Source organism: Mesoplodon densirostris, chromosome 9 (genome assembly GCF_025265405.1).
Source record: "Mesoplodon densirostris isolate mMesDen1 chromosome 9, mMesDen1 primary haplotype, whole genome shotgun sequence".
Classification (NCBI taxonomy): Eukaryota; Metazoa; Chordata; class Mammalia; order Artiodactyla; family Ziphiidae; genus Mesoplodon; species Mesoplodon densirostris.
In genome coordinates, this window is record NC_082669.1 from 69,295,299 (window position 1) to 69,313,019 (window position 17,721).

A 17,721-nucleotide genomic window follows, 5' to 3' on the forward strand; every position below is an offset into this window, starting at 1 on the left:
ACTTTGGCTCACTCTCAGCCTGAGCCAGCATACAGCCCTTCCTGAGAATTGAATTGGACACTAAAATTTGAATTTCATACAGTTTTCACTTGTCACAAAATACTATTCTTCTCTTGATTTTTTCCCAACCACTAAAAAATGTAAAAATCATTCTTAGCTTTAAGAGTGTACAAAAGCAGGCAGCAGGCTAAATTTGACCTGTGAGCTATAGTTTGCCAACCCCTGCTCTAGACATTCTAATGAAAAAGTTTATTGTGGAAAGGAAGAAAGTCTCCCTGGTGAAGTTTTCGGATCTGTGTGATTGGGAAAGCAAATTTACCATTGCTGAGATCTGTTTGGGGACAAGATATTCTGTTTCTTTTAAAATTTCAAATAACATTTTTAAAGGGCTTGAGATTTTTCTTTTTTTTCAAAAGGAGCAGGGCTCCCATAGGTTGAGAAACATTCCTCACCACAATCACCTCACACCCAATAAGATGGCCACTATCAAAAAAACCCCATAAAATATTGTATTTTACAATATGTCCTTGTATTGGCAAGGATGTGGAAAAATTGGAACCCTGTGCACTGTTGATAGGAATGTAAAATGGCACAGCTGCTGTGGGAAACAGTATGGCAGTTCCTCAAAAAGTTAAGCACAGAATTATCATGTGATTCAGCAATACCAGTTCTGGATATGTACCCAAAAGAATTGAAAGCAGGGTCTCGAAGAGATTTCCCTGTTCGTAGCAGCATTATTCACAAAAGCCAAAAGGTAGAAGCAACCCAAATGTCCATCAATAGATGAATGGATAAAGAAAATGTGGTAAACACATACAGTGGAATATTATTCAGTCTTTAAAAAGAAGGAAATTCTGTCACATGCTATCATGTGATGACTCTTGAGGACATTATGCTAAATGAAACAAGTCAGTCACAAAAGACAAATACTGTATAATTTCACTTTTATGAAGTACCCAGAGTTGTCAAACTGATAGAAAAAGAAAGTAGAATGGTAGTTGACAGGGGCTGAGGGGAAGGAGAGATAGGGAGTTGTTTCATGGGTATAGAGTGTCAGTTTTGCAAGATGAAAAAGTTCTGGAGATGGGTTGCACGGCAATGTGAATATACATAACACCACTGAATCGTACACTTATAAATGATTACAATGGTAAATTTTATGCTATGTGTATTCAACCACAATTTTTTAATCCAATTATCTAAAAGGAAGAAACAAACGAAGAAAGATGCCCCCAGAGTAACAGAGAATCAACCTGTGCCTCCTTCTAGGTGATAAAACTATGAGTATATGAAGACAGCTATTGTGCTCCCACAATCCTTCTCTCTGTCGAGCCAACTGCCCGCTTCATCAGCTCATCCCCATATGACAGGCTGCTCAGACCCTTTGTTCCCCTCCATTGTGTTCTTTTTAATGCTCTCTAGTTGTTGTTGTTGCTGGGGGTTGGGGAATTCCAAGACAGAAGACCATGATCCACGTGTGGTCTAATCAGGATAGAATGAATACTTTGGAACTGTTTCTTCCTATATAATCCAGCAGACCCTGGACTTCCATCAAAGTGTTCTGAAAATGCCATCTACTAAAACCCCAGGCCCATTTTGGGCAAGCTTCTTTCCCCGTTTGGTACATGGGCCTTTAAACCTAAATGAAGAATTTTTAATATATTTCTATTCTAATTAAGTTCATGTCTTGCCCCAACTGTGTTAAATTAAATTAAACTGAACCACTTCTAAGAAGCAAAGAATTTTAAAAAGTAAAGATAAAAAACCAGTAGATTTCATGGTCTAAGTAAAAAAAGACCAAATCTGAAAGTCACATGAATCTCCCTTCCCAGCTTTTCAACTGTTCTTCACATAATAAATTTCAACAACTGAGCTTTCTTAGATCAAGATTGAGACAAAAATATCACATACATGGCAAATCAGTTTTGTTTAGTGTGCCTGCCTTTGATTGGTAGTGGCTGCCTGCAGCACTGTGTTTAGCAGGAATCTGGAGCCACAGTGAAGGCATAGCAGGGAAGATGCAGGGATAGATTTAAGGTGTCTGTCAAAGACAGAGGTAGGGAGAGAGAGGCAAGTATGCTACTAATTTCCCAGCAAGGCGCCATGGGTTTCACTGTGGTTGAATTTCTGCCAAAGGTCTTGTGATTGAAATCTAGAGGCTGTTAGCAGGGAGTGGTTCAATTGCTCTTGTCATCACCCTGTGGTAGGAAATAAAGCTAGAAAAGGAAACATAATATCTGTAATTCCCTCAGACTCTAAAGGACATCTGCACTTACTGGGCTGGTTATTCTGTTTCGTTCCCTCCCATCCAGTTCTGAGCCAGAGTCTAAAACAGAAACAGGAAACATAATTCTAAAGGAAGCCAAAGACAGAGAAGACATCATGATGTTATTTTTAATTATCGATAATATATAAAACATATGTATGTTAAAATATTCTTTCAATTTTATACGAAATTTGTATGTGGGGTGTGTGTGTGTGTGCATGAATCTAGCCTCACTAAGATAAAAAGACATATACCTTGTACCATATACCATATACAAGGACATATAAAATCACAGCAGAAATACATAGGAAAAGGACTGACGAGTCTCAATATCATCTGTATTGCCAGCTGTTATATTTAAAGATATTCAGAGTATTTTTATGTTATGAGGCAAACAATGGCCCCTTAGCCAAATGTGGTCTGTCACCTGTTTTTATACAGCCTGTGAGCTAAGAATGTTTTTTATTTCTTCTAAATTGTTGGGAAAAAATAAAAAGAATTTTTCATGATATGTGACAAGTATATGAAATTCAATTTTCAGGGTTCATAAACAAATTTTAGTACTGGAACAGACCAACACTCATTCCTGTACATGTTATCTCTTGTTGCTTTTGCTCTGCAACCCTCAAGTCGAGTCATTTTGACAAAGACTGAATGGCCCACAAAGCCAAAATATTCACTGTCTGGCCATTTACAGAAAAAGTTCTGAGGGAAAGTGGCCATGATCATGTCCAGGACTTAGTTTCTTTTACAGATTCAGCATTGAAACCTCAATTTTGGATCCAAAAGTAGGTAAGATTTCAAGCAACTTGGGGTTTGTACTTACCCATGTAATTTTATTATAATACATCTTAATCTAAAACAATTTATAAATAATAGATCAGTCTGAATGTTTTGATAAAATATTAAAATACAAATGGTTGTTTTAATTAATATATTAAATATTAAAATTTTATTAATTAAAATATTACATTTATTTAATTTTAAAAATTATGATAACAACCATTTTCTTTTTAAGTAGTAAACAACAAATAGCCTAACACCTGGCATATACTGGGCATTCAATGAATGTTTGTTGCATTTAATTAAAATAAATCTTCTATTTCAATTCATTAAATAAAGCAGATATTCCAAAGGCTATTATTTTCAGAGCCTGCTCTAGCAAAGGAGTCAGCCACCATCACTCATGTTTTGGCAGAGACTCAAAGTCAGGCAGAGGAGTGGAAAAGCTTTATGGTGGAAAAAAGGGAAGACCTGAGGCATGCCCTTGACTGAAGGCTGTTGGCACAGGAAGCTGCAGGCAGGCTAACTAGAAGTGGAGCACCTTATGTGATTAGTTAGGGGAGCATATTTGGCTTTCTCCAATCGGTCCGAAGTTGAAAGTAGGGGCAAAAATTAGAGAAGCTGTCAGTTATTAATCAAGTCTTGACTATTTTGGGCCAGTTGCTATGGGAGTTGTTTGGTTTTCTGGACTGGTTGCTGTAGATAGAAAATCAGAGTTATATTTTCATATATGGTCTATTTGTATATTAGTCTGTCAAATGCAAAAGACTAAAATTCACTTCAATCCCACAAACATTTACACAACCACCATCTACATGGCAGGAACTGCATCGAATGCTAGGAATAAAAAGATGAAGAGGATGTGGCCACGGCCCTACACTGAGGGGGAGGGCCTATAAAAGAACCTATTAGGAGAACAGTCCATCCCCTTATCTCTTGCAGACATGAATTAAAGCTTTTCTTAAATGAACTATTGACCTAGAACCCTCCAAAAGAAATTTCACTGCCTTCACAGTAATGCAAGACCCTTAGAGTTAGGAAATAAATGGTTTTCATATCTGTCTAGGTGTCAAGACATTATTCTCAAAGCTTACCCAGCAAAATGAGAAATCCATGAAATTTCTTTACTTAACATTTTTTAAAATTTAAGTTCTGCCATTTTTTTAAATGAAGTCTTTGATTCACTGTTGCTTCCACTCTCACAAACCAGAAAAGTGAAAACTCTATAAAAATTAGACTAAGCTAAGGTGTACCAGCTTCCCAAAACCAGTCTGTTGATTTTTTAGAAACATATTCTTGAATATTGAATGGTACCAGCCAATCAGCAACTGTTATACCCCTCTGTCCCAATCCCAGTTTTCTACCTAGAGCCCTGCTTCTCCTTCCTCACTGTACTTGGGGCTGCTCCCTTCCTCTGTTCTTCTGGGATCTTACAAGTCCTGCTGGGTTCACTGAGGCTTATCAGTGGCATCCATCACTTCTGCCTCATTTTATTGGCCAGAGCAAGTCACACAGCCAATACCTCCACCTCCTCCTCTTCCAGCCCCCTTTCTCCCACCAGTGCCTCCCACTGATCAAACACAATGGGAAGCCAGAGGACAGGAGCCTGTTGATGAAGCCTCCCAAACTAGGGTTGCCAGGTTTAATAATAACAGTAATATAATAATATACAATGGAATATTAGCCATTAAAAATAATGAAATCATGCCATCTGCAGCAACATGGATGGACCTGGAGATTATCATACTAAGTGAAGAAGTAAGTCAGACAGAGAGAGACAAATAGCATATGTATCACTTATATGTGGAATCAAAAAAAAAGATACAAATTAACTCATTTACAAAACAGAAACAGACTCACAGACTCAGAGAAAGGAACTTATGGTTACCAGGGGGGAAGGGGAAGGGGGAGGGATAGACTGGAACTTTGGGATTGACATGCACACACTGCTGTATTTAAAACAGATAACCTCAGGAATTCCCTGGAGGTCCCGTGGTTAGGACTCTTGTGCTTCCACTGCAGGGGGCCTGGGTTTGATCCCTGGTCCGGGAACTAAGATACCGCAAGCCTCGTGGCGTGGCCAAAAAAAAGTAAAATAGATAACCAACAAGGACCTACTGTATAGCACAGGGAACTCTGCTCAATATTCTGTAATAACCTAAATGGAAAAAGAATTTGAAAAAGAACAGATACATGTATATGTATAATGGAATCACTTTGCTATACACCTGAAACTAACACAACATTGTTAATCAACTATACTCCAATATAAAATAAAAATAAATAAAAAATACAGGAGCCCAGATATATTTAAATTTCCGATAAACAACAAATACCTTTCTGGTATAAGTATGTCCCAAATATTGCATGAGACACACTTATACTAAAAACCTGTTTGTTTACTAAAGTTCAAATTCCAATTAAACTGGGCCTCCTGTATTTCATCTACATCCCAGGGCACAGAGCAGGATAAAGAAGAGTAGAGCTTCCAGTAGTGGTAGCAAGTCCAGCCGCTTTGGCCATTGTGTGGGTCACTGCAGCTTCATCACTCACCCTGACTGGTCCAAGGATAGGAACTTCATCATGTCCAATGCTGGGACTATGAGATCCTTTACTGGGACGTGGCTGGAGGCTGTAAGCTGCTGAGGAATCACTATGAGAGCTGAGACTGGGAGTGGGCCACCTACACCTGCGTGCTGGGCTTCCATGTCTATGGCATGTGGCCAGATGGCTCGGATGGAACCGACATCACTCCCTGTGCTGCTCCCACAACGAGCGCACGGTGACTGTGTCCGACGACTTCTGCCAAGCGGACCTCTTCCTGTACCTGTGCGCGTGCGCCAAGGTGCCGAGCCTCATGGACTGGGGTCACGGCAGCCACGTGACCAGCGTCCGGTTCACGCACAACGACTCGCACCTCACCTCGCTGGGCGGCAAGGACACCAGCAGCTTCCAGGGAGGAATGCTGGGCGCTGGGGACTTGGGGCCGGCGCCCACTACGCCCTCTCGAACCCCCTCCTAGTCCCCTGCTTCCTCTCTCGACATCTGACAGCTGCCTAATGGAACCCACTAGCCCTGCAGCCTGGCCCCATCTCACCCAAATCCCCCAGGACCTGGCCGACCATGTCTTTGCATTTACCTGGAGAGGGCGAACGGCACCCCTGCGCACACTGTATAGACTCGCTGGCTGAGCCGGGCAGCCCCAGCCTGGGCCCTGATTCCCAGTATCTGCTTAAGGGCAACAAACTAAAAGCAAAGTTAAAAAAAAAAAAAAAAAAAAAGAGTGGAGGTGGATGGCCAGGGTGGGGAGAGAGGGGGTCACAAAATAAGACTCTTCAGAACAGCGCGCTTGTGTCTTTTGTTAATAACCCTATTCTACCGGTTTCCCCTTCTCCTTGTTGGTTCTGAGTTTCTCAGGTCAGCTTTTGTTTCTATCAGTACTAACTAGAGAAAAATACCAGTCATGTCCATGAGAAAGAAATGCCACCCCACCTGCTGATGACAGAAATCTCCACAAGCTAGGCCTCTCCTCCAGCTGCAGAAAAGCAGCAAGGACTCTGCCACAAACTTGCCCTTGCAGGTGGTTTTTCTACCAAAGAAGTCGTCTAAGACACCCCAACTATGAAAGTAAACTTTCACCTCTTAAAGTCTGTCATTTTACTTTCACCTCTTAAAGTCTGATCTCCTTTCTTAATAATGTATTGCCCTTGTAATGATATTTAAATTGATATTTTGTTTTCTGGAAGGTTCTGGAAGGTACAAATAAATATTTGGAAATTTTCTTTAAGCTGGGAAAAGATTGACGGCACTTTCCTTTCCTCCCACATGCACAAGCTAAAATCAAACCTATGACTCTGGCTAGATTTTTTTACTTTAAGAGTTTTAACGTCTGTATCAAGATTAGAATTAATAATAGTATCTGTCTCATTGTGAAAGTTAAATGCGCTAATGCCTGGGAAGTCGTTAACGATTACACATAATAAACTCACTTATTTCAGACTGGCTATTGAACTCGCAAACTAAGTTTGTGCACCTGTGCATTAGAACAGAAACTCAGAAAGTGGAACAAACAAAACTAGGAGGGACATTACACATGGCCAGTGTGGGGCAGGCCCAGTGCCCAGCCCTGGGAGAGAGAGAAGCCAGGTGGAGGAGCCTAGTCCCTGGGGCCTATCTAGGCTTCATCAAGGGCATGAGTGGGCCCCAGCAGGAAGGCAAAAATGGTGACCGGGAGGCTATAAGAAGCTGATACATAACAAGGACAAGCCGGCAGGCCACATCTGACAACAGGAAGTTGGGCCTCTTCTCCTCTAAAATAATTTATATGATTACAAGTTATGTTATAAACTAAAATTAATTTTTAACATTCTGCAATGTCTTTGCATCTGTTAGCTTGTATTATTCTTATTTTACCATCTTTGGAGCATTTTAAGGAATTTTAAACAAATTCATCTAATGAGTCTTCAGACAATGTGCTTAATAACAATTATTATCATAGACAGCCTTCCTTAAGCACTTTCTATGTGTTGGAGGATATGTTAAACGCAGCACTTGCCTGACTGTTCAGAGCAGGGCTTCCGATGATGTCCTAGATTCAAAGCCCAGCTGCACAATTAATAGCTGTATGATGTTGGGAGATTATCTCACCAATTTTTTAGGTTCTTCATCTGTGAAATGGGTGAAGATAATAAGAAATCTGCCAGCGAAATCTCTATATAAAATGCTGGCCCTAGTACATATCAACACCTGTTAGCATGTCATCACTGTATAGTCATGTCATCATTATAACAGCGAGGTCAAGCTTGGATTAATCCCATTTTATGTTCAGAGAGGTTAAGCTACCTGTCCAAGTTTAGGCAGGTTCAAATCTAGGTCTTTCTGACTCAGACCCACGCATGTTCTTAACCACTGTGCTATGTCAAACTCCCACCATTTATCAAATCTGAGCATTTTGAAAATGACAGAATTGTTTTAGATCTGTGTGCATTTACTTTGTCTATTTTTTAACATTTGAAGAAATTTTTTTGCCAGTTTGTCCAAAGGACTATTTATTCAAAATGGAACCAGGGTCACAACAGACTATGAAGCCATGGCCTGACAAACAAAGGACCAATCACCAGTTCTGCTGTATGAAGGGGGGCTGGGCCCCAGCAACCAGGGGGTGCCCAGTGGCATCCTAACCAGGACAGGAGGTCAAAGCAGGAGAAGCAGCAGTGCCCAACTGAGACCAGGGCATTTACACTTCCTCTGGTCCCCACAGTAACAATTAAATACATGTGTGATTATCCAGCAACTTGGAAACTGTGAGATAGATATGTTAAATGACTTACCCTTTAAGTAAATGCTGCAGCAGGACTTGTACTAGAGCTTAAGGTGTGGGGCATGGAGTGGAAGAAAGGAAAGGGCAGACCACAGAACAGAGAACGCCTCAGAGGTGACCAAGGTGATTGCAGGTGGAGCACTGCATCTACACCCATGAGCTGTGGGGAACTCCTGGAGCTTTGTCTAGGTTGAAAGGATCTCAGCCAAAGTGGAACACACCCGGGTCCAGTTGGAGCATGAGCTGCCTCTGGGGTCTCCCTCCAAGCTAGGGGCTGCTGCCCCAGCCGGCAAATGCAGTTCTTAGAGGAAGGAGGAAGGGAGTGCAAATGAAGGTAAAGTAAGGAGAGAGACAGCTCTGTGGGGACCAGACCCCAGTGTGATGCCTAGCAAGCAGAGCAAACCCAACATGGGCCCAGAGCACGACCTCAATTCTGCAGTTGTCTCAGGCTGCAACTTGGAAACTCCAACTCTGCACTGCAGGTGAAGACAGTGAAGCATCCAACTTCATTTAGCCCATGAACAGAGTAGGGGAAAATACTTGGGTTCTATATCAGCTGGGCATAACAGGAAAACCTGACCAACAGTGGCTTGCTTAACCACAAATGCACTGAATCGAGAGACTGGAGATAAAAGCTTGTCAGCGGGCGGGGCTTTGCTTTCTCCACCCACCCCTAGCTCTGGGGCACAGGAGCATCCCCTCCTCCTGGCCCAGGTTCCCACACAGCCGGGGTGGGTGAGCTTAGGGGGAAGGTGCTACGCTGTTGGTGATCAGGCTAAGCCTTCCTGTCCCTGCCTTATCCAAAAGGAAAAGCTCCAGCGTCTTGCGAGCCTGGCGCCTCGAAGCTTCATTGACCCCCTGGGAGTGGCCAACATTATGCTAGGCCCTGGCAATCCGACTACAGACAAAGCAAGTTTCCTCCCCTCTTAAGGAAAAGTCCCCTTTCACCCCGCACCTCCTTGTAATTGCAGCTCTGGGTTCCTACTTCCCTACCTAACGAAGTTTCATCCAAGAACAGGCTGTCAGTGGCTGCAGCTATCTCATCTCCCACCACCTTTTAAGAATTTTTCTTTAATTTAAAAAAAATGTAGAGACTTCCCTGGTGGCGCAATGGTTAAGAATCTTCCTGCCAATGCAGTGGACATGAGTCTGCATCGATCTCTAGTCCAGGAAGATCCAACATGCCGTGGAGCAACTTAAGCCCTTGAGCCACAGCTACTGAGCCTGTGCTCTAGAGCCTGGAAGCCACAACTACGGAGCCCATGTGCCACAACTACTGAAGCCCTCGCGCCTAGAGCCCATGCTCCGCAACAAAGAGAAGCCACTGCAATGAGAAGCCTGCGCACCGCAACGAAGAGTAGCCCCCACTGGCCACAACTAGAGAAAGCCTGCGCGCAGCAACCAAGACCCAACGCAGCCAAAACTAAAATAAATAAACAAATAAACTTTTTTTTTAATGTAGAAAAGTAAAACAAAGCAAAATCACAAAAGTATTGATTTATCTCATCTAAGAAAATATCTGGAGATAGGTAGTTCCAAGATTGTTCAGCTTTTCTGCACTTGTGTTGGCCTTCTCAGGATCACAAGATGGCTGCCAAAACGTCAAGCATTGCATAGTCACATAATAACAATCCAAGCAGGAAGGAAGAGGACTGGTGGGAAAGAGCCTTCTCTTAGTACATAGCTCTTTTTTGTTAGGCAAAAAACTTGTCCCTAGAAATCACCTAGCAAATGTCCCCTCCTACATCTCACTGGCCAGCACCAGGTCATATGCCCAGTTCCCTAAAACACTAGCAAAGAGAAATGAGATCCCATGATTAGCTTAAGCCAATCCTGATTCCTCACCTGGGGCTGGGAATCGCCTCCCAAACAAAATCGGGCTTCTTTTAACAAGACTAGGCCAGCAGCAGTGGCTCCATCTCCTACTCCCAACCTACCCATTACCCCTCCCCAAGAAGTCAGTCCTTGATTTCTCAAATCCATTTGGCCTACTCACAGAAGAAAAGAAGAGAGCTCTTCTTAATGAGTGCGGAGGCACTTTGGGTGAAGGCCAGTTTCTGCTAATTATACCACGGAAGTTCTTGCCACAAACATTACCAATGGCACCCAGGTGGTGTGGCTCTCCATGGGAAGGCTCTGCTTCCCTCACACCCAAGGACTCAGCACTTTGATACATCTCAAAACAGACCAGTTCCTCAGCAAATTTACTGGTCATGGACATTTCACTGAAGAGTCCATAGAAGCAGACACAGAGGAGTGGGGAACCTCAGTGCACAGCCCTTCACCCCAACAATTCTCCCTTGAAACACCCCTCCAGACCTACCTCCCTGGTAACTCACCACCTCCCCTCTGCCCTTCCTTCACACACCCTCCACAGAAATCTCCCTGAGTAGTCTCTCTTGCCTTCAGCCCACTTTATCCACTCAGCCAAAGGCCCAACAGCCGTTCCTGGGTTTGGAACCAAATATTATTCCTCAAGCAAAGCAATTAAAATTATTCAATATTATAGATGTTGATAAGTAGGATGAGTAGGAGAGCAAGGGATAAAGGGTGGAGATTAAGCTGAGTAATTTCTGATAGACAATATTGCAAAGAGAGCATTTATTGTTATATCTTCCAGCAGGTGTTTGTTTTTTAGGTCACCTAAGAGTAGCTAAGTTCTACAATTAAAATTCCTGGGACTTCCCTGGTGGCGCAGTGGTTGGGAATCCGCCTGCCGATGTGAGGGATGTGGGTTCGAGCCCTGGTCCGGGAGAATCCCTCATGCTGTGGAGCAGCTAGGCCCGTGCACCACAACTACTGGGCCTGAGCTCTAGAGCCTGCAAGCCACAACTACTGAGCCCAAGTGCCACAACTACTGAAGCCCACGCGTCTAGAGCCCGTGCTCTGCAACAAGAGAAGCCCATGCACCACAACGAAGAGTGGCTCCCGCTAGCTGCAACTAGAGAGAGAGCCTGCACGCAGCAAAAAAGACCCAACGCAGCCAAAAATAAATAAATATATTAAAAAATAAAAATGAAAAAACTTTCCTGTCTCTGTGAGATGAAAAAATATACCCAAAGCAAGAACAAATCAAAGTCAGTTAGGGTTGTCATACCTTATTTTCATTAGCCCTAATTTCATGTTCAAACTTTTTCTTATACGTGTGTGTGTGTGTGTGTGTGTGTTAAATATAAAGAAAAATTAGCCAAATGGACCCAATTCCCCAAACCTCTCAAGAGCTTGCTATGGTGAAACCAATTTTACAGGCGTCTGTCTTACACAGACAGCCAATTATTAGGATCTCTCTAGAATCCCGATTGTACCTTGGGGCTTGCCATGTTTCCTTTCCCTCTATTGAGATTCAGGCAGAACAGGCAGGAGATAAAGTATATGAGGTGCTCAAAGAACTACTGACTTTAGTCAGCTGAGAGCTGAGGCTAAAACAGCTCACAAAGAGGGGGCACTTGCTACCTCACTGAAGATAGGAACTGTGGTTGAACAGAATCGCTGGGGCCATTGATTGAGAATTTTTCAAACAGTGAACTTGGCTCAGATGTACCCTTCCTGGTTGCCCTCTAGGAAAGCTGCTCTCACCCTATTTCTATTTCAGTTTCCCTTTGCTGTATGAAACACACACATGCACACATGCAGCAAAACTTAGCAGCTTAAAATTATAACAATTTATCATTTCTCCTAAGTCTTGAAGACTGTGTCTCAGGTCACTCATGCAGCCTACATTCAGCTGGGAGCTGGCAGGAACCCCAGTTCTCCTCTACATGGCCTTTCTTTTCATGTGCTATCTCCAACTCTGGCTCCTCCCAGGTGGCCTCTCTCCAACAGGGAAACCTAGACTTCAATAGAGCATGGTAGTTGGGTTCCAAGAGAGAATGTTCCAGAAGACAAAACCCAACACACAACCGTGTATCCAGCCTCTGCTTATACCACGCCTGATAATGTCCCGTTGGCCAAAAAAGTCACAGGGCCAGTGTGGGAGGAGACTCCACAAGTGGTTCACTGGAGGCCCTGTTGAAACTGTCTACCACAACCTTAAAGCACCAATTTCTGTACTTACCTTTCTTTGAAGCATAACACTCTTTCTAGACAGGACAATTGTGAGACCCTATGGGCTAAAGATTCTGAGTCCACAGAAACAGCGCTGTAACAATGAGTACAGAATTGAGTTAAAGAGGATTTTAGAATATGTGTTAAGATTTGGTACTCGGTGCTACCAAAAAAATCATATTAATAAGGGTCAGTGAAAATATAAATCGAAAGCATTTAATCAGAAAGTTTAAAAAAAATTTTTTTTTTTTTTGGCTGTGTTGGGTCTTCGTTGCTGTTCACGGGCTTTCTCTAGTTGCGGCAAGCCAGGGCTACTCTTTGTTGCAGTGGCCTCTCTTGTTGTGGAGCACAGGCTCTAGGCACACAGGCTTTAGTAGTTGTGGCTTGCGGGCTCTAGAGCTCAGGCTCAGTACTTGTGGCGCACGGGCTTTGTTGCTCCGCAGCATGTGGGATCTTCCCGGACCAGGGCTCGAACCCGTGTCCCCTGCATTGACAGGCAGATTCTTTTTTTTTTTTTTTTTTTTTTTTTTTTGCGGTACGCGGGCCTCTCACTGTTGTGGCCTCTCCCATTGCGGAGCACAGGTTCCGGACGTGCAGGCCCAGCGGTCATGGCTCACGGGCCTAGCCACTCCGCGGCATGTGGGATCTTCCCAGACCGGGGCACGAACCCATGTCCCCTGCATCGGCAGGCGGACTCCCAACCACTGCGCCACCAGGGAAGCCCGACAGGCAGATTCTTAACCACTGCGCCACCAGGGAAGTCCCAGAAAGTTTTAAATTATTGAGTCTGGAAGGTAGTGGGTGTGCTTAATTGAAACTTGTCTTCAGAAATGCTTCTCTGATCTCCTCTTTCCTTAAGTTAGTACTTAATTTGTCCATTTTGTTAATCTTTAAGTGTTTATGGAGCACCTGGCGTCACTACATGTTAAGGCTTTGGGCTGGGCCCTACTCCATCTCCCACCTTCTCCTACCTGGACTCTGGCAGTGGCCCAATAGCTGGTCTCTCCACCCCAACCACATGTGTTTGTTTGAAAACACAAATCTAAACCCATTTTGTTTCTGCTTTGATAATCTCTAACACTATTAAAATTTAAACACTCTAAAGTGGATTTCAAGGCCCTTCAGAACTGAACTCTCATCTATTTTCTGTTAAAGTTTAATTTGTCATAAAGGATAAAATCATGACTCAGACAAATATAAAGTAAGCACATGTCAAAGATTTTACTTAGCCATGAATTAATGAGGAACTTATAAGGCATTAAAACCCAATTCAAAGGAGTGTCCACAGAGCAGACACATACACAGGCACTCAGAAATGCTGAAAGGAATTCGTTAACAGATGCAAAACTAGATGCTTCAGCTGTAGGGTTTGGGGTGTTGAGGAGGCAGGGAATCAACTGCAACTCTGCCAGACAAAATTTGTTTTCATTTCTATAGACAAGAGTCATTTGCATTGCTATCAGAGTTACATAACTTACAATGTGTAAAAAAGGTCAAAGACACTGAAAGGTGCAGACCACTATAGAACCAGATGATATGGACGAGGGCACAAGTCAATGCCCAGCATTCTACTGATATGACACCTCGTAATCTTTTCTTTTCCTTTCCTATTTCAAAGTCTTTGACAATTTTTTTACACTTTCCAGCCTTGGCAGCAGTGCCTCTAGCCCTCCACTCTAAACTGTAGCCATACTGTGTTCCGCATAATTACTCTGGAAAGCCCCAAGCACTTCTGACCACATTCCTGGGCATTTTCTGCATCCTCTGCATGGAGTGCACCCATCTTTATTTGGAGATCTATCCATAATTTTTTTTTAAATTCCGCATGTACTTCCTTCTGTACGAATAATAGGCCAAGCAGTGAGGATTCAGAAGTGAAGAAAACAGGAGGTCCCAGACTAGACTGGGAATTGTACTTTGGGTGTTGCTGTTTACCTTGAATCATCCGGACTTCAGGAAATACTCTGATGTCTAACCATTGTGTAACTGTGAGGGGTGATGGGGCTTCCCTTGCAGTACACGGACATTTCCGCTGTTGATCATTCTGAGTTAAGAGGAGCCCTCAAAGGAGACTGAGGAGGAACATTCAGAGGAGTAGGATCAGGACAGACCAGGACAGGCAACCAGAGGAAGTCAGATGGTGGTCAACAACGCAACCACCATGGAGAGGTCCAATAAGAATATGATTAAATATGCCCATGTGTTCTAGAAACTGCCCTTTGCAGAGTGTTTCAATGGAAAGATGGAAGCAGAAATCATATTACTCTGGCTATAAAATGAAATTGGGGTACAGAATTTTAGAGGTTGGCTGTGGTTTTGTCTTTTGAAGGAATACGGATTCTACTGTGGAGCTAGAAAGTGGAGGATCATGGGAAGAGGAAGTGTAGTGAAGGCTAAGTCATCCCCCAAAGAAAATCAGCTATACTGCGATAGAGAAAAAGCACTGGATATGGAGGCAAAAACTTACATTCAAACCCTGGTGGGCTTCCCTGGTGGCACAGTGGTTGAGAGTCCACCTGCCGATGCAGGGGACATGGGTTTGTGCCCCGGTCCGGGGGGATCCCACGTGCCGCGGAGCAGCTGGGCCCGTGAGCCATGGCCGCTGAGCCTGCGCGTCCGGAGCCTGTGCTCCGCAATGGGAGAGGCCACAACAGTGAGAGGCCTGCATACCGCAAACAAACAAACAAACAAAAACCCTGGTTACAAGATTCAGGCTTGTTTTGCAATCTCTTTAGACCTTAGTAAAATTAGAATAGTAATACCTTGAAATATCTTTCGATGACATAATCTTTATAAAAGAACATAGTACAAAGCTTAATACATCCTATCTGCCCAATGTGTGTTATTTTAAGCCTCAGCGAGAGAGTAACTACTACCCTAGGTAATCAGGTCAATCTTGACAAATACCCATTGCCTTCCTTGAGGTTTTTGTTTTGTTTTGTTTTTATATCCTGTCTGAGTTGGGTTTCAGAAGTAAAGAGTAAGGGACTTCCCTGGTGGCACAGTGGTTAAGAATCCACCTGCCAATGCAGGGGACACGTGTTCTAGCCCTAGTCCAGGAAAGATCCCACATGCCGTGGAGCAACTAAGCCCGTGCACTGCAACTACTGAAGCCCACGCACCTAGAGCCCGTGCTCCACAACAAGAGAAGCCACTGCAATGAGAAGCCCGTGCACCTCAACCAAGAGTAGCCCCCACTCGCCACAATTAGAGAAAGCCCATGCACAGCAACGAAGACCCAACACAGCCAAAAATAAATAAATAAATAAATAAATAAATAAATAAATTTTTTTAAGTGAAGAGTAAAAGAGCACACTGTCCAAATGCTTTGAACACTTTGTTAATAAGAGCTTGTTTCAGGATCTGATTCTAAATAAGGACCTGGGAGATGATCTTGCTTTGCTCTGATTTACCTTACTGAAGAGCAAGGCCCAAGAAAGAGATCCCAGAGCAGACCCTAGAAACCAGGTCTCCTGAGAATTGTCCACTGCCCTTTCCACCTTACTAATTAGACCCCAGAAAGATTCTGTGATGGACTCGAATGGGAAATATGAACAGCTTCCTTTTATCACCAAGGAGACAAAGCAACAAAGAACCAAAGCATCTTGCAGTAGAATTGATACAAACCCCATGCCTCCTATGACTAACATTCCACCCACCACCCTCTCCCAAACCCACCACTCCCACCCCCCAGAGGAAGAATTAACTACTTAGAACAGATGAGTTTAGGTTTCTCTTCTGTCCTAAAGAGGGGAAAACAACTTCACTTTCTCTCCTCTAGACAGCATCCTAATTTGTCTCCACTTAGCCAAATAGCTCAGGATAAAAGCTTTTGAAATTAATGATGCTTTTCTAAGAGTAATTTCTTCTGCTCTAATCACATGCTAGTTCTTGCTGCTCACGGGGCTCAGCGTTAAGATTGCCTAAAGGAATCAGCAAACTGCCCGAAATGCACTGCTCTCAAGCTCCCAGGTTGCTTAATAAACGATGATGAGTCACCCTAAGCCAGATAGTCACCTCACACATCTCTTAAAATGTGAGCTTTCACATCAATATGCTCCGTAGGATGCAAATCAAAATATGGGGCTGATGACTTCCCTGGTGGCACAGTGGTTAAGAATCCGCCTGCCAATGAAGGGGACAAAATGTTCAAGCCCTGGTCCGGGAAGATCCCACATGCCACGGAGCAACTAAGCCTGTGTGCCACAACGATTGAGCTTGTGCTCTAGGGCCCACAAGCCACAACTACTGAGCCTGTGCTCTAGAGCCCGCATGCCGCAACTACTGAAGCTCACGTGCCTAGAGCCCATGCTCCACAACAAGAGAAGCCAGCACAATGAGAAGCCCATGCACTGCAACAAAGAGTAGCCCCTGTTCGCTGCAACTAGAGAAAGCCGGCTCAGCAATGAAGACCCAATGCAGCCAAAAAAAATAAATATATATTTTTTAAAGAGAGCATCTGGGGCTTCCCTGGTGGCGCAGTGGTTGGGAGTCCGCCTGCAGATGCAGGGGACACGGGTTCATGCCCAGGTCTGGGAGGATCCCACATGCCGCAGAGTGGCTGGGCCCGTGAGCCATGGCCGCTGAGCCTGCACGTCCGGAGCCTGTGCTCCGCAATGGGAGAGGCCACAACAGTGAGAGGCCCGCGTACCGCAAAAAAAAAAAAAAAAAAAAGAGAGCATCTGGGACTTCCCTAGTGGCACAGTGGTTAAGAATCCACCTGCCAGTGCAGGGGACACAGGTTCGAGCCCTGGTCCGGGAAGATCCCACATGCTGCGGAGCAACTAAGCCCGTGCGCCACAACTACTGAGCCTGCGCTCTAGAGCCCGTGAGCCACAACTACTGAAGCCCACGCGCCTAGAGCCCGTGGTCTGCCACAACAAGAGAAGCCACTGCAATGAGAAGCCTGCACACCGCAACGAAGAGTAGCCCCCACTCACCACAACTAGAGAAAGCCTCACGCAGCAACGAAGACCCAATGCAGCCAAAAAAATAAATAAATAAATTGAAAAAGAAAAGTGAGCATTTAAAAAAAATATGGAACTCAGAAAACTAGGGGCTCAGATTTTTTAGAAACCTTCCCTGCTCATTTTTTTTAATGGATAGGAAATTCACAAAACATACAGTTAAGCATATTATACAGTTCAGTGGTATTTAGTATATTCACAACATTGTGCAACCACCAGCTCTCTCTAGTTTCAAAACGTTTTCATGACCCCATAAAAAACACCCTGTACCCATTAGGTAGTCATTCCCCATTCTCCCCTACCTCATCCCTGATAACCTCTAATCTCTACAGGTTTTCCCA